Below are 24,747 nucleotides of genomic sequence, written 5' to 3'. Positions count from 1 at the left end.
AAATTTGTGTTGGGGGATGCTCTCGGGGATTAGTACAAATTTAGAGGTGTAAATTTCGTGTTCGTGGATGCGCTTGGGGATTGGTTCAGTTTAGATCTGTAAATTTTTGCTCGGGGATGAATTCTGGGATTCGTTTTTGTTTTTAAAAATGAAAATTTAACTCATTTACAATGAAAGTTAAACACTTGAACGCAGTAGATTAAACGCTTTCCTTTATATGTTTAAATTATACGATTGTTTCACCACATTTGGCGGTACTTTTGTTAAATTTGTTTAACAGAGCGTTTTTCTCTTCATGCAGCGAAATTCTATACAATAAAGAAAGATTGGTATTGTTATTGCGTTGTATGAAGTAAAACCTAATATTTTTGTCGCCGATATTCTAGAAGGTTGAGGGACACGCACAGGTACTTTGTTTGAGGTACAATTATCAGATCCTTATATTTAAACAACCTTAAAGCATTGTAACAATTGCATCAGAGAAATGAATAAAATCAACTTTACAAATCTATCTTTTTCTCTAATTATCTGAACCATTCTTTATACCTCCCTTGTCGAATTTATTTTTAATATGTAAAATTTATGTTATTTTTATAATTTTTATTATGTAAGAAACTATTTTTATTATTTTAGTTTAATACCTGATTAGTTAATAAATTTGAACCCTTTAAGTTATTTGAACTTGATTAGTTAATGAATTTGAACTCGATTCCTGTCAGATTGTCCTAGCCTGACAAAAGTTCTGAATCTGCCACTGACTACGGATGCGTTAATAATGTACATGGGTCTTGTATAATGGTGAACGAAAACAATATTTTTATGTAGTGCGTTATAATAATTTTAAAGCCGTGGTTATTCATTTATATATGCTTTCTTTTGAAGACAGTATTTTTTTTAGGACTTTCTCTTAGAAAAATAAAGGGACATGCTTGATATTTTTAGTCGATTAATAGCCGACTTGAAATTTATGCTAATTATATAAACAAGAAAATACGCTATTAAAATAATGTACTATTTTTAATATTTTCTATTATGTAAGAAATTATTTTTAGTGCTATTTATTTATAACTCGATTAGTTAATGAATTTGAACCTATTAAGCTATTTGAACTCGATTAGCTAATGAATTTGAACTTGATTCCTCTCCCACTCTTACAGAAATCTTAGATCCGCACTAACTATAAATGCGTTAAAATTATACATCGGTCGTAGTGAACAAAAACAATATGTCAATGTAGTGTGTTATAATAATTTTAAAGCCGTTAGTTATTTATTCATATGCTTTATTTTGAAAAATAGTATATTTTTTAAATTATTTTTAGAAAAATAACGGGATATAATAATAAATTATGTGCGCTATGAAATAGTTTCTCTATTGATTCGTAATTAATTCCCATAAAAGCCATCTAAATTGTTTGGGTCTTGGTGCAAAATATCAATTTATTTTTTTAAAAAAGAAAAGAAAAGAAGATTACAAAAGCAAAAGAAAGTTGGCTTGTGGTCCCCACCAATTGAGCCCAGTCATGATGATGGCTTATCAAATAATTTATTCAAAAAATATTAATTTTAGTTTTCTTTAACTATGCGCTGTATTTAAAACGCCGTGATTATACAATACTTGCACGTGAGCTCTTCGCAAACAGGCAATTTGCCTGTTTTCATAAATCTAGCAATGCACTTTTTCATATTTTTAGAATTAAATCTAGCAATGCATTTTTTCATATTTTTAGATTTTATAAATAATCTCATTCAAAATGACAAATAACATTCCTAAATGATGTAAAAACATAGAAAGAAATAAAGACATGACCAATCGATTATCAATTAATTTTAAAATTCCTTAAATGATATTTATAAAATCAAAATAAATCAAGACCAATAAAAAAATGATACAATTTGCATGTGACGAGTGCATGTCTAAATAAATTTAGACTTATATATGCAAAAACACATAAAAAAAACATTTATAGAATGAGAAGATTTAATCAGAGATTATATTCAATACAAAATGACATATTTTCATAAAAAAAAAGTTAGACTAAATGACAAATAACATTCCTTAAATGACATATGAAATAATATATTCAATGATAATTTTTTTTTATCTTTTTGATATATTTTCATAAAAAAAATCTCCAAAATGACAAATAACAATCGCAAATGATGTAAAAAAATAGAAAGAAATGAAGACATTATACCAATCAATTATCAATTAATTTAAAAGTTTCTTAAATGATATTTAAAAAATCAAAAGAAATCAAGACCAATAAAGAAATGATACAATTTGTATGTAGCGAGTACGTGTCTAGATAAATTTAGACTTATATACGTAAAAACACATAAAAAATGCATAGAATCAAAAGATTTAATCAGAAGACTAATATTCAATTTAAAATTTTATCTTTTAATTAAAACCGTTAACAGATAAAGACATCAACATGCTTGATATAAGAATAGAGACATACTAAATGCAAAATAAGAAGCGAGAAGGAGAAGCAATGAATATCACCTTATCTAGAATTTGACTTTTTCCTTGTAAGATGGTGGTCTGTGGTACTGTTTTTTATTCATTGTTATTACTTTATTAATTTATTTTCTTCTTGTTAATGAAAAGAAGGCAATTAATTTTGCACTAAAATATCTTGTTAGGTGCGACTCAGGATTGGAAACCATATAAAGTTAGCTGTCTATTACTTGATTGATATTTTTTTTTAATAGGACTTGCTATCTTGCACTAAAGCAACAATGCAATTAATACATAATTACATATCACATCATATCACATCACATCAAAAGAAAATAAAAAATGCAACAATCTTTTACAGAAATATAAAATGTAGAGATAACATCTAACATTTTGGATCGACGATTTGGACTTTGAAAATGTAAAAAATAGTTGTGGTAACTTGTTGTAACTTGATTCCTCCTCCTAAAAAATTGTTGTAACTTGATCCCTTCTCTTATAGATATATATTTGTATGTAGATGATACATGATACAATAAAATTTTGTATTTTATTAAATTTTCATAATAAAAATTAGTTGTATTCATTTTTTTTTCTTATTTTAAAAAATATTTTATTGAAAGCACAAATCAAAATGTTAATGACACTTTTTTATCTGTTTACCTGATCTGTACTGTATTCGAAAAAACAAGTAAGGATAAATTTTTTTTTTTCAATATCATAATGGATACGGATATAAAAATATCTCCACCCGATCCATATCGTAGTAGGCCTGCTAATTGGACAGGATTGTCCATGAACAAACCGGACTGGACAATTGCTGAACAAAGTTTGGACGAGTTGTAAATTGAACGGGCCTAATGTTCAGTTCATGTTCAATTTAAGTTTTATGAGTGGATCAAATCTGAACAGGGCCTAAACAAAGTTCGGTTATGTTCAATTAGAAGCCCATTTGGACAAGTTTTGAACAGCCCATTTGAGTAGCTTTTGAACAGATCGAATTAGCGACAGACCCTCACGATATCGCCTCTAATGGAGTCCGATCTCTCTCTCTTTCTTCCTTCGCCTCTCCGTCGTCGCCTCTCTGCTCAGCCTCTAACCTAGTCGTCTTCGCCTCTCTACTCAGCCTTGCGATATCGCCTCTAACCTAGTCGCGTTACCTCTCCGCCGTTGCCTCCCTTCGCCTCTCCGCCGTCGCCGTCTCCTCTCTCCAGGTAATTTTCTTCTCCGTCATATCAAGGCCGTATCAGATCAGTTGGGTACCATTGTTAGGTTGTTCAGGTTGTGGTGTACCATTGTTGGGTACCAACCTAATTTTTTTTTGTTTTGGTGAGATGGATGTGCATCAGATTTTGGTACCAATCTAAAATATCATTAAGTAGCTATCTGCTATTTCAAGGTGCTATGCTATACTATGTTCTGCTATCTTAACTAAAATACTCTCAATTTAATTTAATGTCATACTGGTGCATATACTAATTTAATTTAATTTAATTTCATACTGGTGCATATCCTAACTAAAATACTCATAATTTAATTTAATTTAATTTAATTTCATACTGGTGCTATGCTATGCTATGCTATGTCTTGGAAAATTGAGGAATTGACCCATTGTATCATACTGGTGCATATACTAAAAAAGAAACTATTGCTGGTACAGGGCCAGGCCAGTCCACTGATATAATCTTGTAATTTGTAAGTTGTTTTCAAATCGTTGATTATATATGATATTATGTCTGAATCACAGATTGTCAGGCCTCATAGAGGATGTATTTGGAGAAGTGACAGTAATTGCATCATCAACTGCTTGGGTTGAGAAGTACAGACAACAAATCGAGTCTCTTGTAAGTCAAGTTTCTGGTATTAGACGTACATGGTGGAGATCGTCAGTTGATATCTTAAAGAAGAAGGCCTCCAAGTTGAATAGAGCCACTCTCCCGTCGCTCAAAAATTCAAGGTTAAAAAACTACTTTTAGTTATTGTATTAATGGGCACATATCATATGAGATGTTTCAGAATTGCATGAGGCATGGATGGATATTATTACTATATATTTTGAGGATTTTTTAGAGGGAAGATAACTAAAAGTTTTGCCTATTTCTTCTTAAAAATAAGGTTGTGGATACTATTCAATTACTTTACTCAAATATATCTACCTATCACTTTTTACCTTAATTTACCAGAAACTGCTGGGCCAGCTGAGGTTGAACAGATCCGTGACCTGCTTACTTCTGCAACAAGAGTTGTGTCCCAGACCAAAGAAACTCCATCGTTGCATTTTGTTGAAAGAGATGAACTCGGATTTGTTTGAAAGATATGAACTCAGATTTGTTTATCTAGGATAATTTGTCTAATGTTTGAGATTGGATTTTAATTAGTGTGAAGCAATTTGCAATTTGCAAATTGGATTTTGTTTGAAATTGGATTTTAAACTCTTGTTGTTGACTGGGTCCGATTGTATTTATGATTTGGTATTTATATTAGTTGATAATGTGTTTATGATTTGGTTCATAGGTTGTCCAAAGTTGGGCCCGATTGGTTGTTCATGGTTCAGCCCAGTTCAATTGAATTGGACATGTTCCGAACAAGACTCAGTTCGAACAGGGCTCAGTTTTGAACAACACTGAACGGGCTGAACATGGGCTTGAAGAACTTCGTTTTGGGTCGATCATGAACAGGGCCTGTTCCATTCAATTTCGATCTGGACCGGTCATGAACAGGGCTTTTGTTCATTAGCAGCCCTATATCGTAGCCGTTGACACCCCTACTCCTACCTTCTTACTGCTTTGTAAAAGGCCCAAAAAAACATTCAATTAAAAAACCGTAAACGAAATAGAAAAAAAGAAGAAAAAACAAAAATAGAACAAATGAAGCAAATGGGTCAAAAGCGCCCAAAAGCCCAACAGAAATAAAACGAAAAAGTAACATAAAAAAAACTACTCGTAGCCCATCTTTCTAATTTTTGAAACATGCCCTTGCAGTGTTGTGTCAGTAAAACCGGTACACTGGTACACTAGATGTATTTCTCCCATAATTTGGACTCCTCATCGATTCTGTCTGCTAAGAGTTTCGGTGGTAGCTTTTGCCCTCCAAACAGGACCTGATTCCTTTGTTTCCAAAGCTCCCACACAGTGCACAGTACTAGCTCTTGTCATGTGTTTTTTTTTTACATTTAACCCCTTGTTTTTTGCCATATTTTCAAAATTGTTCCAAATTGCACTTGTCGACATTTGGTTGTTTGTGAGTATACTGTCCCACCTTATGCCCGTGTAGAACCACACTGAAGTTGCGTAGGGGCATAGGAATAGGAGGTGGGCTGCCGATTCTACCTGGCAATTATTGCACATCAAACATCTTGTATCCACTTGCATTCCCCTTGATTTGAGGTTCTCCTTTGTGAGTATTTTGTTTTTTCAAAAGTAAATAGCAAAAAATTCTTACTGTCTGGGGCGCCCTGATATTCCATGTGTGAGTGTTCCCATGAGAGCTTCCCTCCTCCCACTAGTGCCATGCAAATTGATTTTGTAGTGTAGTCGCCATCTGCCGTGAATTTCCAATAAAAGCTATCTTCTTCATGCTCCAAGAACAGTATCCCATCCATGCAATCCACATTCACATTTACATCTGCTATGAAGCTTTCAGCAATGTGACGGCCTCTAACAAAGGCTCTCTAGTAGGGGGATATCAACTTTGGCAGTTCTGATGCTAATCGGTTAGCCAGAATTTTTGATATGAGTTTTGGGATCAAGTTAACCATGATTATGGGGCGGTAATCTCCAACGTCCAAGGAGATGGATTTTTTTGGGATCATAATGATGTCTGCACAGTTTACATCTTGCATGTCTAAGCTATCATGGTAAAACAGATTAATTGTATGCATGATATCTTCTTTAACTTCATTCCAGAAAACCTTGATGAATTCGTTCGGGATCCCATCGGGACCCGATGCCTTGTTGTTTGCCAAATGTTTTACCGCACTTGCAATTTCTGTCTCTTGCAATTTCTGTCTCATGGATTCATAGAAAGCCTTTGCTATGGTTTCTTGATCAGTAACTAGACGCCCTTCATATCATACTGAAAGAATTGTGTTTTTCCTTGTTCTTGCTGATGCGAAGGCATGAAAAAACCTAGTGTTCCGGTCACCATTTTTAAGCCAGTTGCATCTTGCTCTTTGTTTCCAACGAGTCTCAATCAAGATTGCTAATTCATATGCCCTCTCTCTCATTTGAATTCTGTATTGAAATTCTTGTTGGTGTAGCACTCTTTTTTCTTCCAAACAATCTAGAGATAGAATTTGTTTTTTTGCAATAATCTAGTTGTAACTGGGCCTCACTAAAGTTGCTTTTATGCCATGCACTCATTTGTTGCTTTAATTGGTTGGCTCTGTTTGTGAACATGTCTAGCCCTTGACCTTGGCCATCGCCCCAATTTTGTGTCACCTTACATTTGAGGATGTCATATTTAAACCAGCAAAGCTCAATTTTTGGTTTTGGTTTGCAAGTGAGAAGAAGTGGTACGTGGTTTGAAACCATCATTGGTAGCGCCTGCAGTGATATTATTGGGAAAATTAGGGAGAGGTCAGGTGTCAGGAATATCCAATCCAGTTTGGAGTGGATCGGTGCTGGCTGCTTGTTTGTCCAAGTGAAGGATTTGTTTCTCAAAGGTACATTAATTAGCTGCAGGTTAGTTATGAGTTCATTGAATTTAGACATGCAATTGAACCCCCTCATGGCGCCTGATCTATCAACCAACCAGCTGATGACGTTAAAATCACAGGTAAGCAACCAAGGACAATCAGCCAGGGTTGAAAGGTACCGAATTTCATCAAAGAAAGGAATTTTTATAAGTTCAGATTCTTCTGAGGGGCCATATACTGTGGTTATGATCACCGATTTGCCTGTGTGGATCTGGAGTAGTTTAGCAGAGCACGTGTGTTCGGTTGTCCATGAGCTTTGCAACATGTAGGTTCTTTTCCACTAAATAAAACACCCACCTGATGATTCTCGGGCACTTATGATAACACAGTTTCTCTCAAAAAAGGTTGGCAAGACACGAGAAACATACACCAACTCATCTCCATTCCATTTAGTTTCTTGAATACAAATTACATCACACCTCGAATCCTTGATTAGATTCCGTACTACAACTGACTTTTCTTCACTACTCAAACCTCTAGTGTTCCAGCACAGTAAGTTGATTTTTTTTCATTGTATACATAATAAAAACAATTAAGCAACTCAACAAAAACAAACACTAACTAAGCGGAAAAACTTGGCACTTAATCCACTTGGTCTGTCTCTAACTCCATGTCATCAGCCGAGTCCGGGCTAAATTGGGAGTAGTAGAGCCCATTCGCGTCTGGCCCATCTATGAGAGGGGAGTCATCCCAGGTTTGTCTTTCAGTTGCCATTGGTGTCGCCTGGGATTGTCCTTTAGAGGGTTCATCTTGTGCGTTTTCTTCTTGGCCAGCCTGTTGAAGTGTTGCCCTTTCTTCATTATCTTCTATAATGACCTGCTCCACTTCTTTGAGATGAAGCCCACATACGTCTGCTAATTTCTCGGAATGGGCTCGTTTGACCTTGATTTCACAAATTCCATCTAGGTTGCGGTTGGCCTGTGCATCTTTTCCTGATGGGACCGCTTCTCCTTTATTTTTGTCTTGCTTCTTCCTTTTGTTTTTGGTGGGTTTGTTTGCATTCCTGTTGGTTCTGCCCAAGCCTTATTGTTCAATAGAAAAAGGGATATGTGCAGCCTTACCTTTTGGGTCCACCATCTGACGTAAGTAGAAATCATGAATTTCTTGTCTCATCTACGTCTCTAGCTGTGTCTCAGGCATGATTTCTGGGGTAGGCTGTACGAGGTTTGGAACTCCTGTAGGGAACGGATGTGGCGCATCTTTGCTGACCGGTGGATTTTCCTCAGAAAACTTATCAACACTAAAATCCATTGGGATGAATTGTGGATTTCTCGTATTATCTGTCTTTTCCTGATCTTCCTCATCCCAAGGTATGGGGTGTGTTGTTGTACTTCTGGTAGGTGAGGTATGTGTGAAAAACTATTGCACCTCCAGTGGCTTTGTGTTGGATGGGTCAGTTGTGGTGTTGGAATGACCCGTCCCATTAGGCTCTTAGGTTTGGTCTACCTCTCCTGTTTGATTAGGGTTTTGTTGTACCCTAAAATATTGCTAATTACATATACAGGAAATTGGCGATATTAAGAATGTTTGGAAAATGCCAAATATGCGTGAAGACTCTCCAAGATGAATGAAAATAGCATATTAAGATTCATAATAATGCTCTACATATCAAATCATGAATTTTGATATGTTGTACAGATTCTGACTCAAAATGGTTGAAGAGTTATGAATTTTCAAATGTTTGGTGACATGGCAGCCTTTGGTTGGTGCCACGTAGCTCTGGGTACCCATAGCATTTACCCTAATCCCTCTGTGTGCAAATTGGAGCGCCAGAATATAACCTTACACCCTGGGCCCACCAGTCAGCCTCTTCAGACTATTTTCGCTGGAGCCCAGAGATTAGTGAACTCGGTGTGCCAAAAGATAGCGTGTGAACTGAGATGTCAGTGGTTCGGTCTGTCATACACCGGGACCAAGCAAACCCAAGGGGGATTAACGCCTCAGGGCTTCAGCGCTCTTGATCCCTTCAAACGATATACACTTGGTGCTCTGTACACCATGCTCGAGTCTATACATGGCTCACCATGAGCTGAGCGTAAACAAGACTCAAAGAAGGAAAATACAGAACAGTGCAGAGGTGGACCCTACCTGTCAGCCTCTCCCTCTATCCTTCTTCCTTTTCTCTTCTAGTCGCCGGTGACAGAGAAGATCGAATTGGACGAAACCAACGCTAAAGGGGATAAATTGAGAATACAATGGCACTCCTCACCCCGGTGCGATACTCTTTGAGCATTCAATTCGAGAGAGATGGTTATGGATAACTCGAACCCAAATACCCGAGTTATAAGGGTTTTTAAAATTGAATAAGAAATGGTTGGAATCAATGCTCTCTGAGCAATTAAAAGGAGTCGTTGAGGATCCTGTGAGACCCTTCAATGCTTTAATTGAATGGGAATGCAATGCATATGCCCGAATTGGCTACTGGCAACTGGGTGAGTGCAAAAATGAAGTCGCAGAAAATCAGAAAATGAAATCAGCTGTTAAGGGAGACTCTTGTACACCTGTTCTGGCGCCTGCATATCATGACAAAATAGAAGAATCTTCCTCCCATGCATAAGGAAGGGCATGATCTTCATATACCAGTATCTCAGCCCTTCAATGAATTAAATTAAGGGTTCTGATTGCTACACCCCATGGATTGCCAGAATGGCTTAAATTGATTGGTTTAGACCTCTGTAAATGATGCCTTGAAGGCTGGAGCTCCAATCTGGACCACACAAAGCAAATTGATGGAATTTGAGGGTGAAGATCATGCCAGCATAGGCCATGCTCAACCCTAGACCTCTCTAGCTCCATAGGCTATATATACATGATGAATGAAGCTCAAATAGACACAGACAGATACAAGCATACACTGCCTCATAGGGTTAGATACATACATACATACACTCAAGTTCATAGCTTGATTCTCTGTCTCCCTCATAGTTCATACTCAAGCCTTGTGCTTTCTTCTTCTCCCTCCCAGTTAATAGGTACAATTCAATATAGAAAGAGCCTTGATAACTGTATGATGTATTAACTCCCTTGGTGAATAAAGTTGTTTTGAAAGATTTATATTTTCTTGCATATTTTTCTGTTATTTTAGTGTGCACTGCCTTGATTTCTTTATTCTTCTTGATCTGATTAATAATCTTGCTATTTTGAAGCATAAGGAAGAGAGCTCCATGCCATGGCATGGAGCTTAATGATTAAAACTTCCCTTTTTCCTTTCTTTTCCTTTTCTTGACCCTTTTGACCTTTCATCTTTTAATTAAAATCTTTAATCTCTAAATTAAATGGTTGAGATCATGATAATATAAGGGTTGAGTCAGCTGATTTCCCCTTGTGTTGGATTGTTTAAAATCATCTAATTAAAAGATTAGGGAATAAAATATACACATATATATAATAGAAGTAATAAGCTTGAGCCAGCTGGCTTCCCTTACTGTTTCTTTAACTAAAATGGACCCATGTTGCACATTAGTGAGCTCGAATCCCATTGCAAGGCTAAGGACAAGCCATATGCACTGGATTGCATGAAGAAAAAGGGAAAAAGGTGAACTAATGTGTATATATTGAAGGATGGAGTTTAAAAGATGTGAGTAGGCATCAGTGTGTATTGATTTGAGTCACTCATATTCTCAACACCATGATATCCTAATGATCATGTCCAAATCTTGATGAAAAGAGCAATATAAAGTGATTTTCTGAAATCCAGGGACCTCCTTGCATATTTCTAAAGTCTGACATGTTTTAAAATGTATTTAATGATGATTTGATAACCTTTGAAGCCTTTGATTTTCTTTTCTTTCATACTGGTATACAAAACAGTGGTATAATACCCTCAAAAACCTGTTATGATCTCAACCAGGCCTTTGCATAGATGTTAGATACCTTTGACCAGTCCCAGGTATTGTCTATACACGATACTCAGCAATGCATGCATTGTAAAGTGCTACTGTCATGATGCAATGCGCTGAAATGCACCCATTTGACCTATGCTGACAGATCTGTCAATACTGATTAATTAAAGGACTATACTGTAAAACCAGCTTCACAGTCAGATAAAGCACAGAAAAACACATGAAATAGACCTAAAATTTGTATTATTTGGACATTCCTACAGAGAGATATGAATCTCCAAAGTTCAACTTTTAAAAAATGAAAATTCTGTAATTAATTTGGTAAAATTACCGTGTATGCCCCTGACTCTATTTGGTCCCTTTTGACAGACCAATACTGCCTAGAAAATTCTGAAATTTGAAACAAAAGTCCCTCACTTATACATCTTTGAGTTCATAAAATGAAAACATACGATTTCTGTACAAAATTCAGAGGAAAATAAATCAGAAATTCTGAAAATATGCATGTTTATATGCCCCCTTTGTAATCAATGCTTAACCTGTATAAATTAAGGTTCCTATGGTGACCAGATACCCTTGAAAGGGTACTGTTGAACACTTAATTTGATAACAAACCCATTTAAATGACTATCGGTACCAAATCGGTACTGTAACCGAACTCATAAAATCTAAATTATGTCTAAAGTTCATTCAAACGTGAAATTAATGTTTCCAGTACCCTTTTTCACTTTAGGATAACTCAAATGACCAATTTATTAGAAGAAATCAGAATGAAATCCATAAAAATCGATCCAAACCTTAATCGGTACCGACATGTACTGTTCATGCCAATACCGCCGCCTCTGATGGCCGCCGGCGGCCGAAAACACCACCATTGGGTTCCTAACACTTTCACGATCATAGCCATGCCCTTGGCTGGCGCCGCCGTGGTCGGAATCGGCCGGACTCGTTTTGTCAGAAGCCAACCCTAACCCGACAATGGTGTAGCACGTTTTTTTAAGCACATGCACTAATCTTGAAGCAATAGGGATAAATCTGAAGGCCCATATTCAAAATCAAGAACCAACGGCTCTCTGACAGAATGAGACCCCCTTGTCAGTAATTTAAATGATTTTAGATGAAATAGCCCAAATCTCAAAGCCCATAAAACTAAATCAGGCTTGCACTAATCTTGAAGCTTATTAAATTAAATCCAAAGACCCAGCACATATCTCAAAGCCCCCAAAAACCCAAATCCTAAAGCCCAGCACTAATCTTAAAGTCCAAAAATGATTTAAAAGACATCTTTTGCATATAAACCCCTCTGATTAAAGAAAATATGCAGAGAGACCCCTAGACATTTACATAAAGACCCCTGGCAGCATAAAATCTTTATAAACAAGCCCCTGAAAGCCTATTTCTCATCCCAGACCCTATAAAAAGTCCAAATTACAATAAAACCCCGACGAACCGATCATGAACATAAGTACGTCACAAGGGTGAACCAGGAGGAAAGCAGAGAGGGAGAGATAGGAAAAGATTTTTCATGCGTCACATTGCGTCCCCGCACCGTTAGCTAACCTAACGAACCCCATAAACCAATAAAAGAGCATAGATGTCAAAACAGAATTTCACTACAACAGATCTGACTTTCTGCGACCGGTTTTCCGGTCGCAGAAAGTCCAGGCGCCGGTCGCTGATAGTCCATCCGGTCGCAGAAAGTCAATTCCGGTCGCTGATACCCCGGTCGCTGAAAGCACTGTCGCAGATACTCAACCGATGACGTCACCGGTCGCTGTTACTGTTTCTGCGACCATTTTTTTTGGTCGCTGTTGTTTTTTTGCTGACGTCATGAAAGGGTATCTGCGACCAAAAAAACAATCGCTGATAGTCAAATCCGGTCGCTGAAACTATTCTGTCAGTTTTTTTTTTTATTATTTACTATTCTGTCAATTTTTTTTCATTTTACTTTTCTCAAAACATACACAATAGATCAATCCAATTGTAGCATCAAATATCATACAAAATTACGGTTTTGATTTGAGATACAACAGTAATAATATCAACACAACAATTCTAATTTTGCCACAGTATCAATTACAATTTCCTCAAAATTCTCAAGTCATGAAATAAAAAAAAATAAAAAATAACCGACAAAACTGGTCCTGCATATTTAGAACTACTTATTGTAAATTGAATCAAAATCCCAAAATTACAGTCTTTTTGTTCTTACTATCATTGACACCTCACGCACAAGTCACGATCGACCTGTTTAAGGATTACATAACATCATATACCTACATTAATACAAGTCAAACTTATGAGTTATTCCTAAATAAACATATAAATACCTTAATACTTTAATTCAACAAAAATACTGATTTTGTCACAACAGTAGCTAAGCATAAAAAAAAAAGAGGTACAAAGAACACCAGTTCTTAACCATAGTCATAGAGATTTAATTCATAACTTGAATCGAAACAATTATAACATTAACATCTTAAAAATTGATTAGTTTAATTCCAAGCTAAGCTAAGCAAAAAAGGCTCATCAAAGGGAGAATATTGTTAGTTGTGAATATCAACACAACAATTCTATAATCAAGTTCAGATTTTTCATGAATAAAAACCTACAAGCAAAATAAATGTTCATGGTTGTACCATCTAAGACATACTAGTAACCCTATTGTGTGGAGGTATATGCTTTTAGAGCGATGTGATTTAGATCCCACTGAAGCAAGCAAGCAGTACCTTTCAATGCAATCTGAAAATACGAGTAAATAACAAATATAAGGTAAAATATAAATCAAAACTTATTTTCAAACTAGTTTTAAAAAAAAAATCAAAATAGTTTGCTTCCATCAACATAAGCAAGCCTCAAACATCAAACCAGAAAAATTGATTAAATGAATCTATGACATTAACTACAGTAAAAATAAAAATGCCTTCAGCCCACGAAGCCTTCCCAATAACTCCGACTGTGATTCGTTCAACTCCTGACAAAAGTATTACATTTAGAGAATAAAAATGTTTGTATCATTCTCCTAATTGTTTTCGTTAGGTACTGGATTCATAAAAAAAATTGGATTCTAATGTAGCACAAGTAAAATAATGCTACACATACAAGAATAAAGACCTAACCATTGCTGTCTAAACCAAGCATATCAGGTAATTTCTAGATTAGTACCTTCCTTTTCTAATTAATAGCATACAAATTGAATAAGGCACAAAAGAACCTAATTGGTAAATATTGGGTTAAATGCTAAGCCTTAACCTAATATGATAAAGATAATTTGAATGGAAAGGGCAAAACCCTCCGTTGAAGCCAGCACTGCCTCTCGACCATCTCCGAGTCCAAAGTCACGAATCAGCAGGGCACCCTTTTGATTTTGTATTTCCAGACTCATCGTCTTGCAAATGGATGAGGTGGAATGGAAGAGAAGAGAGGAGGAATCGGAGAGGTGAGGAGAGGCGGAGTGGAGAAGAAGAAGGCGAGAAGAAGGGAGAGGCGGAATGGAGAGTAGACTGGGGTGTAGGATTTGGGTCTGGACTCGGGAGGGAGACGGAAAGATAGGGTTTGGGTTTCGCGCGGAGACGAAGGGTTTGGGTTTGGGGTTCTGGCGCTTTTTTTTTTAACCCTAAAATTTCAGCGATCAAAAAAAAAAAAAAAAAAAAAAAACTTTCTGCGACCGGTCATGTCGCCGGTCGCTGATACGGTCGCAGAAACTCCTGGTCGCCAGAGAAGTCAGGTTTTTTTTTTTTTTGAAAAAAATAGACTTTCTGCGACTGGCGCCAGTACCGGTCGCTGATACCGGTTGCAGAAAATCTGTTTTGCTGTAGTGTTTAATAACATTACCCTACCTCCAAGAGATAATAAATAACCTTTCCAAGTTTGTAATCTTTTCTCTATTTTGTCAACTAGAGGAAACCAATCAGAAATAGCCAATTTCTTCTAGTGTAAAGGAACCCCTAAATATGGAATTGACAAAGTACTTATTTTACAATTTAATTGACTAGCTAAAAGAGAAGCTTCCTGAGTGGATAAATTAAGGGGAATAAGTTCACTTTTTATCAAAGTTAATTTTTAGACCAGACAAATTTTCAAAGCCTAATAAAAGAAATTTCAGACGTTCAACCATAAGGGAATTAGCCTCTAAAAATAATAAAGTGTCATCGGTAAAGTGTAAATTCAAAACCTTAATGTTAGTACCTAATCCAGATATTAGGCCAGTCGACTGAGCCTTACTTTAAATCCTATTGAGAGCATCAGCAACTAGATCAAAAAGAAGAGGGGACAAATGATCACCTTGCCTAAGACCCTATTTACAAATGGAAGTAATCACCTAATTCTCCATTAAACGAAATACAAGTCCTTCCACTTCGTAAGATATCACCAATCCAATTAATAAAGAGATTACCAAAACCTTTAGCAACTAAGACCTCAAACAAAAAATTCCAATTAATCTTATCAAAGGCTTTCTCAAAGTCAAGTTTGAGAAGGATGCCTTATGTTTAGATAACCTAACTTGATGAAGGATTTTATGTGCACTAATAATATTATCTCCTATTAATCGACCTTTAATAAACGCAGCTTGAGAATCATCTGTAAGATGATCTAAAACTAAAGAAAGCCTATTAGCTAATAATTTAGTAATCATCTTAAAGCTACAATTAATCTATAATTTGTAATAGAAGAGACATCCGCTTTCTTAATAATCAAACAAATGGAAACTAAGTTAAGTTTCGAAATAACCAAGGTTCTGTTGTAAAAAGCCATAAATAACCGTAAGAGATTAGGATGAACTAGGTCCCAAAAAGACTGATAAAATAAGAAAGATAATTCATTAGGACCTGGAGCTATATACATATACATATATTATAAAAAAAAAACCCAAGCTGCAGAAAAAAAAATCTGCTGCTTGGATTAGTTAATCAAAAAGCTCAAACCACAATTTTTTTTTTCTGCAGTTTGAATATTTAAAAAAAAAACTAAAATATAATTATTTTTAATAAAATAGGTAAAAATAAAAATGTCGGTAGCATGGTGAATGTAGACAAACTATTTTATGGGTTTCAACATTATTATATTACAGTGAAGACCCATAAATAAATCGTTAGAAGGCATAAAATAAAATGATTTGTTATGAATCCTAATTCGTTACGTTTATGTAAGTGATATTAATATATTTTAACCATGAATATATATATATATGTTGATTATCCGCACTAGCACTAATAAACAAATTAATCTGAGCCCCTCGTTTGATTTCTCCCGACAAGCCTCTATATATATATTCAACTGGCTATAGCTAAGTGATTTGGATCGGTTGTCGTGTTAGCTAATCTCCAAAGCCTAGCCTAGCCTAGCCTAGCCTACCTAGGATGTGTTTGTGGTTGTGGGCGTCAATCTAAAAATTAAAAGGGTTGTGGGTGGACTTGTGGGTGCATGCATGGTAGTCTGGTTAGATCACTTCCCTCCCAAAAGCCAAAACGGTTTGCGGACAAATAAGAAGATTAATTACACGTGGAGTGGATTCAAGAGGAATATATGTATTAATTCAGCCCAATACAATAATACAATGTTGTTGTTTACCACCACATGTACACCAGCATTTGATGCATGATTAATTGGTCCCACGCCACAATTGCAGAGCAAGGATATATATGAGCATGAAGGTAGCTAGGGTGCTGTCGCTGACAAAAATATCTACTACTCGGACTAGGAAGGATTCCCATGTCTCATGCATGCATCTCATTTCTTTGTTGGAATGGATAAGGATTAACCTTCCTTTCGCTTTTATTCATTCATTTATTCAAAGGGAACAATTGAACCGATACAGTGTACTGCCCTGCCACGCCATTGTTGTTATCATTAATTAATTAATTGGGTAATGTCTCCGCTACTGATCATGTGTAGGATGTGGATGTGGATGTGGATGTCTCATTCCATTTGTTCAAATTTGTTCCGCTATTGATGTCCAAACATATGAAATCCAAACAACAAATATTTAGCAGTGTGATGTTCAAACAACAAAGTAATTCAGTAAAAAAAGGTGATAATGTGATCATGTGTAGGATGTGGATGTGAATATATGAAAATAGTGGATAATCACTATTACAGAATAAGTGATTGTACACGGACATAAATAGGAGAGCTACACGGATTTCTTACCATGTGGAATGTGAGGGTTTAGAAATCCCTGAATATTTACACACGGATATTTACTCGTGTGCGATTATCGAGAGCTACACGGATTATTACATAAACAACCGTGTACAAACGCTTGCCAGCGTCGCTCTCAAAATAACCGAGCTACACGAATATTTACATAAACAGCCGTGTATCATTACTCTTTCTACGCGGACATTTAGGTAAATGTCCATGTACGATTACTCTTTCTACACGGATATTTAGCTAAATGTCCGTGTAGCTCTCTTATTTTTTTTATATGTTTAAATACCTTTCTACACGGACATTTAGCTAAATGTCCGTGTACAATTACTTTTTCTACACGGATATTTAGCTAAATGTCCGTGTAGCTCTCTTATTTTTTTTATATGTTTAAATACCTTTCTACACGGACATTTAGCTAAATGTCCGTGTACAATTACTCTTTCTACACGGATATTTAGCTAAATGTCCGTGTAGCTCTCTTATTTTTTTTTATATGTTTAAATACCTTTCTACACAGACTTTAGTTAAATGTCCGTGTAGAATTTTTTTTTTTTCAATTTTTTTTAATGTTTAAATACCTTTCTACACGGACTTTAGTTAAATGTCCATGTAGAATTGTTCTTTTTTTCCCATTTTTTTGTGGCTAGCTTCTAATTTTGTTAGCCATTTAAAATTAGAATTCCAAAACAGAGAAACATTAAACAGAGGTCTTTTAAACTCATAATTCCAAAACTATACAACAGTATAAATAATTTATGTACACTAAATTATACAAAATTATACAAATCCATATTGAGCATTACAAAATTTAAATTGAAACTGCCTTGTCCACATACATCTGACATCGTCAATTTGCTCCTTGGTGTAACACTTTTGCTTTGGTCCATACTACAATTATAATTTGGTATTAGTTAGTAACAAGAAAAGGTAGAAGATTACAATTCATGCAACATATATATATACAAAGCCTTTTGTACATGCAATCTCATGTGATAAAACATAACATATACTCCTCAGGATCCAATACAATGTTTGTATAAAAGTTATATCCTTACCACTTAGTAATCACATGATCAAGCTTTGGCCCAAAATTCGTCAAGTTGGGCTCAAATTGCCAAAACTCTTGGTTATGATCTAGTTTGGACCAAAATTTCATACAAACTAAGGCGTGTTAGATCCAACATATCAAAAAAGGAGCTCCCATGTGATCCATGACATGATGCCTCTTGGTTAAAGGTCTCCAACATATTGTATCTCCAATAAGAATCCATTGATCAACATATATGTGCATACATAATAGGGAATAAAAATTCTCCTTTAAAATTTTCATCCAAAATTATAAGAAAATATTTATATATAAAATTAGTTGAATCTGTCTAGCTTTTATACGAACCATTGAAAATCAATTTCATAAAACAAAATTATTGCATCTTATATGAATTTACGATGGCTCTGATACCAAATGATAGTCTTAATAATTCATGACGTGTTTTGCAATTAAAAAAACACAAGCAATCTAGAATCTGTAAATTCAAAATAAAATAGCAAAGTAATTTAAATCTTACAGTTCTGAAGTGCAGGCATCTTTAGGCGGAAGCGTTAGTACTGATCTTCAATGGTTTTTCTCAGATCTGATGATGGAGACCTTAGGCGTTTTCTTTACTTCTCACTTTCAAAAAATGGTCCACATTACACTAATTATTTACATTATCTTAACAAATCAAGCATGCATGCATTAATTAATAATTGACCTAAATAAGCAATAATAAGCTAGTAACAGAAAAGAGAAATATATATATATATATATACATGACTAAGCTTAGCAAGATAGAGAGGAAAAATACAAATTAACTTCAAAGATCTCAGATCCTAGCTCTTTGTGCACAGAAATCAGAATGACACTTCTGGAAGGAGAGAGAGAGAGAGAGTATTAATTGATCAAAACGGCACTGCTAGAAGGAGGTCTTTTATATAACCAAAACCCTAGAATAACCTTTCTACACGGATTTTTTACTTAAAAATCCGTGTAGCTCTCTCAAGGCTTTCTATACTGTTATTTAAACAAAAAACCGTGTACAATTTTCACCTTTCTACACGGCTCTTTATTAAACGTCCGTGTTGCTCTCTCAAGTTTTCTACACTGCTATTTAAACAAACATCCGTGTACAATTCTTACCTTTCTACACGGTTCTTTAATAAATATCCGTGTAACTCTCTTAAAGCTTTCTACACTGTTATTTAAATAATAATCCGTGTACAGTTCCTAATAAATGTCCGTGTAGCTCTCTCAAGGCTTTCTACACTGATTCTTTAATAAACATCCGTGTAGAGATCCCACAGATATTTCGGGCTTCCAAAAAATTACAATTTCTCCACGGTTTTTAGGTAAAATTATCAAATCCGTGTACAATGACCATTTTTGTAGTAGTGAATTAAGCATCTCTTACAGTTAAAAAAAAGGTTTTGAGTAATTCATTGACATTTATACAAGTACATGTACATCCACGTACAATTAATAATTCATTGTTGACTAAAACCCCTCTCTGTACGTATACGTAACACTCCAACCATAAAATTAAGTCCAATTTATATCATGTTATCAAAGACGACTTCCAGATCTATCTTTATAAACTACAGTTGACTATATTTACAAAAAAATATTTAGTATTTAAAAAATTATAATATATATTATGTCGTCTTACCTAAAAATTATATCATTGTTGACTAAAACACCTCGATCTCCTGTATTTACTTAATTATCAGTTAACAACAGTTACTTATCGATTAAATATTAGTAGATAATAGTTGCTAATATATATAAATGCGTATACATTTTATTTATTAGAAAGGTCATTATTAGTAACAAAGAATAAAATGAAGGGAAGTTCTTTGGTTGAAAAAGATAAGTAAACCAAATGATTAGTCAGTTACCTTTATTTAGCAATACCATTGGCCATTGGGCCCAGGCTAGCTAGACAAGCAAAGCATGTATAAAGGAAGCCGCTTGCCAGGCAGAGGCTAGCTAACCAGAGAGGCAGAGATATATATATATATTTTATTGAATCAGGGGGCTGGGTGGATTACCAGGCAACAACTGCTTAATTATCTGGTTTCATAAATAAATAAAAAAAAATCCCCATTATCCAATTATCCATGACCGTACAGACTTAATTATATTTGAACCTTGATATTGTTACAAAAATCATTACATGTCGCACTCTACGGCAATAGGATTAAGAAACTAGTTAATTCACGTTATGTTATACCCCTAAGAAATTCTCAAAATTATGTATTTTTCCCTCCTAGAAATTTATATTTTATAATATTATATTTAACATTTTAAATTCAAAAACTCACAAATTTATCTATTTTACTGCATTTTCTAATTAATTTTAAATGTATGAAGTCTCCATTTTACCATTTATTTTAAAAAAAAAGTATATATAATGTGTAAAAGATTTGTCCGGTTTGTGAAGACAAATCATTCATTTTATATATATTTTTTTACTTCTGACATTATATATGCTTTTTTATTAGAATAAATAAATTTGGTAAATTTGGACTTTTGAAATTAAGTTAAAAATATAAATATGATATTACGAATTTAGGAAGAAAAATATATAATTTTGGGATTATTGAGAAATATACATAAATTTCCCCTTGATTTAATGAATGCCCCCTCCCTTCGGCAGAACTATCATTAATTTATTCCTGACCAAGCAACATTTATATATAGACACAGTGGACTGCTCACCTCACCTTCACCTACAGCTACAATTAAATTAAACCAAAAAAATCCATTTCATTGCTGGAATGAGTTTCCTAGACAAAACCAGAGAAAACAACCACTGTCCCTCATGGAGTACTAGCCAAGCCATTGCCACTAACCTCCACTGCCCTTGTTGTAACCATTCTTTCGAACCCGACCTCTACCCGCAACTGGAGTCCATGAACTCCAGCGACGAGTTTCGGATGTACTGTTTTAAGATACAGCGGTGCTCCTCAACCCGTACCAACCATGACTGGACTGACTGCCCGTATCTCCACCCCGGTGAAAAGGCACGGCGTCGTGACCCCCGCAAATTCCAGTACACCAGCGAACTCTGTACCGAGTTCAGGAAGAACGGTAAGTGCGCCAAACGTGACGAGTGCCAGTTCGCGCACGGTGTGTTCGAGGTGTGGCTCCACCCTGACAGGTACCGCACACAGCTCTGCAGAGATGGTACCGCGTGCAGGAGAAAGGTGTGTTTCTTTGCGCACACGGCGGGGCAGTTGAGATGGCCTGGTGATGGCAAAAGCAATTGGACATCAGAGAGTGACCAAGACTCGGCCCATCTACCGATGTTGTCGTCTCTTTTGAGCGCAATCGTAACCGATATGCGAAGGACGAGCGCGACCGGGATTGGAAAAAACGGAACTTTCTGTGGCATAGATATGTTTCGAGACCGTGTAATCGAGACGCCGGATATCAAATGGGTTTCTGATTTAGTTGATTTCTGATATATATGATTTGATGCATGGCAGAATTTATGATTTATTAGTTGATATGTTTGGGACTTCCTTTTGTTCCCCTGTTTGTAAATTATGACTTATTGAGTGAAGTAAGTGTATGTTGCACTTGTGTGTGTATATTGTATATTGTATATTGCTCCGAGCTGTTGTATTATTTTTATAAAATAATATATGTTAAATTATACAACAATGATGAAGAGAATTTTCTTATATATATATTGCTCCGAGCTAGCTAGCTGTTGCACCTGTGTACCGTTACAAACTTGGGTTGCTAATGGCTGCACAGTTTGTGGACAATTAATACTTCAAACTGACTCAATATTCGCGGCTCAAATTTCGAATACCATCATAACCCGCAGTCTTAATTTCTTGCATTTTCAGATGTGGAACCGACTGCAACAGAATGAGTCATTCTAGTTGCACTGGGGGCGGTTCTTAGATTTTGAGTTTTAGTGATTTATATCCATTTTGTTTTTTTTCGAAAAGTTTTTTTTACCTCTATCTGAATATTTGATTTGTAATTCGGATTAAATTTAGTATAAAAATCAAAATATTTTTTTTTTGAATTATGATTGATAAATTATAATTATATATAAGCAAGGTTCTAAATAGCACGCTATAGTATTTTCAGACTATAAAAGCTTTGGCGCTATCAGCGCTATAGCGCGCTATTTCGCACTATAGCGGCACTATTTGGGCATAGCGCTGTTTTTTTAATCAGTCCGTTATGACGCGATAAACGCTATTTAAATCTTTATATATAAGTTAGAGCATCAGAAATTACAAGTTAGCGCGTTGAAAAAATATAAGTCAAAGTATTATTTTTTTTATCGAATATCTAATTAGTTAATGAGTTTAAATCCAATTAGTTATTTAAATTCGATTCAATATTTTTTTTGCCCCCTCGATAAAAATTGTGAATCCACCCCTCATTGAACTTGGAAGGTATCATTATTGGTCGAACACAAAAGTATTGTTTGCAGCAAAATATAAACTCTAACCTTCATATACAAAATATTGACTGGAGTACTTGCAAGTAGGGTTGCACAAAAAATTCGTAGTTCGTGATTTGATTCGAGTTTGATTCGAAAAAGTTTGTAAAAATTTCGATTCAAAATAGTTCGAAATTAATTCAAACCAAATTCAAATTGAACCTGGTTCTAGGGCTGTATAAAAAGCTCGCGACTCGTGAGTTACTCAAACTCAGCTCGGTAACGAACTCGCTAACAACTCGTTCGTTTAAAATTCGAGTTATTCTGACTCGAGTTGAGTAACTCGTGAGTTAAACGAGTTGAGTTTGAGTTGGACTGAACTCGCTCGTTACAACTCGTGACTCGTTTGATTGATGATTTTCTTCATAATTTTTGACCTATTTTATTTTCCCAACTAGATGTGACTGACTCAAGTTGACCCAATTCATTTCATTTAATCATTTTGTTGTGAATTGTTTGTTAATTCAATATTTACTTCTCATATTATTACATAACAACAATCATAAGTTCAAATGTTCAACATTTCAACACCTTAAACGAGTTGACTCACGAGTCACGAGCCAACTCGAGTTACTCGCGAGTTGAATTCGAGTCAGCGAGCCAGCTCGGCTCAATAATCTCAACTCGAGTCAACTCGACTCACTATCTTCCGAGTTGAATTCGAGTTGTCCATAACTCGAGCTAACTCGGCTCGTTAGCAGCCCTACCTGGTTCGTTCGAAATAGGTTCGCGAACAATTCTAGTTCGAAATTCAAAGTAACGTGAACCGTTGATTTTTGCTGATGACTTATGTTCGCTGATAACTTAAAAGTTAAAACATAAGGTTGCCCAGTCATAAGTCATAACTCATAAGTCGTAACTCTCGCTCTCAGTTCTAAAACCCTAGACGACTTTCACCTCTCGCTTTTGGCGACTACGATCACTCTTCCTTGTCGTAAAAAAGTTCGTAAAAGATTCGAAATTGAGTTCGTAAAAAAATTTGATTCGAAATTAATTCAAATCAAATTTAGTTTGAAATTAATTCAAACCAAACTCAAACTGACGTAAGTTCGATTCGATTTGATTCGTTTGTAGCCCTACTTGCAAGCATTGGCAAATCACTAACAAAATCTTCTTGAAAGTTCTAAAAGAACTCTATTTTTTTGTTTCTCAAGTTCATTTGTCAAGATATTGACACCGTCTTCATTATCGAAGTATTCATCAACCAATCAACCATCTTCATCATCAAAGTATTCATCAAGTATTATAGGAGTTTAATTCAAATAACATACTTTGAATTTCTTCAACCGCAACAAGCCAATCGACAAGCTTATCCGATTGTTCTAGGAGCTCTTCCACTGGAATGATTGGTTTTTGGTTTGGAGGTGCGTTGTTTCAAGGTAGAGTGTTGCGGTTGAGAGATAGTTAATTTGTTATGTTGTTAGCAGTTTTGGTTTTATTGGGGTTGAGGCGCTTTTTAAGAATGATTAAGCATTCGATTAACACATTTTGTTTTTGTTATATTTGCTCGAGGTTTCGTTATATTTTCTCGAAGATGGTGATAATTAAGGTTTGGATTGTTCATTTTTGTTACGAAGATGATGTCGAGTCGAACAATTGATTGGAGATACAACTTCATGCATGCGTAAAAGTGGTTATCGAACTTGACGGTTGATGGAGATGACTTTATGTAGACGCAAAGATAGTCAAACTTGCTATAATACCACTTGATATAATTTCGGTCTCATTTCGAGAAATCTACTAGTGACATATTTTTAAAATGATTTAGTAAAATAAAAATAAATTACCGTGCTAAGTAATAAATTAAGTAGAAAAAAAATTGTCGTTGTCTAGCTAGTCTACTTGTGAGTTGTGAAGAGGATGAGCACGGATAAGCGTGGGACGTACGGAGCAAGCAACTTGTTGCATAGTTGCATGCATGCACAGCACCTGGTTTTTTGCAAAATAATTAAATAAGGGAAACTGAGAGGGAGTTTGGTGGTAATGTCATGTGTTATTCATCTCCCCTATTCGTGATATCTTTACGGCTGCAAAAAAATTCCTAGTTTGTGATTTTATTTGAAATAATTTGAAATTTTCTTATATATAT

At 35.3% G+C, this 24,747-nt stretch overlaps 2 long non-coding RNA genes across 2 annotated transcripts; one reads left to right on the top strand and one right to left on the bottom strand.

Annotated features, from left to right (window-relative positions):
• The first annotated feature begins 3,453 nt into the window (after positions 1 to 3,453).
• On the top strand, positions 3,454 to 5,206 carry LOC144548195 (uncharacterized). Its single transcript, XR_013509283.1, has 3 exons — positions 3,454 to 3,677; positions 4,211 to 4,420; positions 4,647 to 5,206. It is a non-coding gene; the product is annotated as an uncharacterized LOC144548195 (long non-coding RNA).
• Positions 5,207 to 17,851: 12,645 nt separating this feature from the next.
• LOC144547883 (uncharacterized) lies at positions 17,852 to 18,829 on the bottom strand. The gene is made up of 2 exons (XR_013509175.1): positions 18,720 to 18,829; positions 17,852 to 18,042 (listed from the first exon to the last, which is right to left on the bottom strand). It is a non-coding gene; the product is annotated as an uncharacterized LOC144547883 (long non-coding RNA).
• Positions 18,830 to 24,747: the final 5,918 nt, after the last annotated feature.

Source organism: Carex rostrata, chromosome 32 (genome assembly GCF_964058835.1).
Source record: "Carex rostrata chromosome 32, lpCarRost1.2, whole genome shotgun sequence".
Classification (NCBI taxonomy): domain Eukaryota; kingdom Viridiplantae; phylum Streptophyta; class Magnoliopsida; order Poales; family Cyperaceae; genus Carex; species Carex rostrata.
The sequence above is the reverse complement of the archived record's forward strand: the minus strand, read 5'-3'. Positions and strand labels throughout refer to the sequence as shown.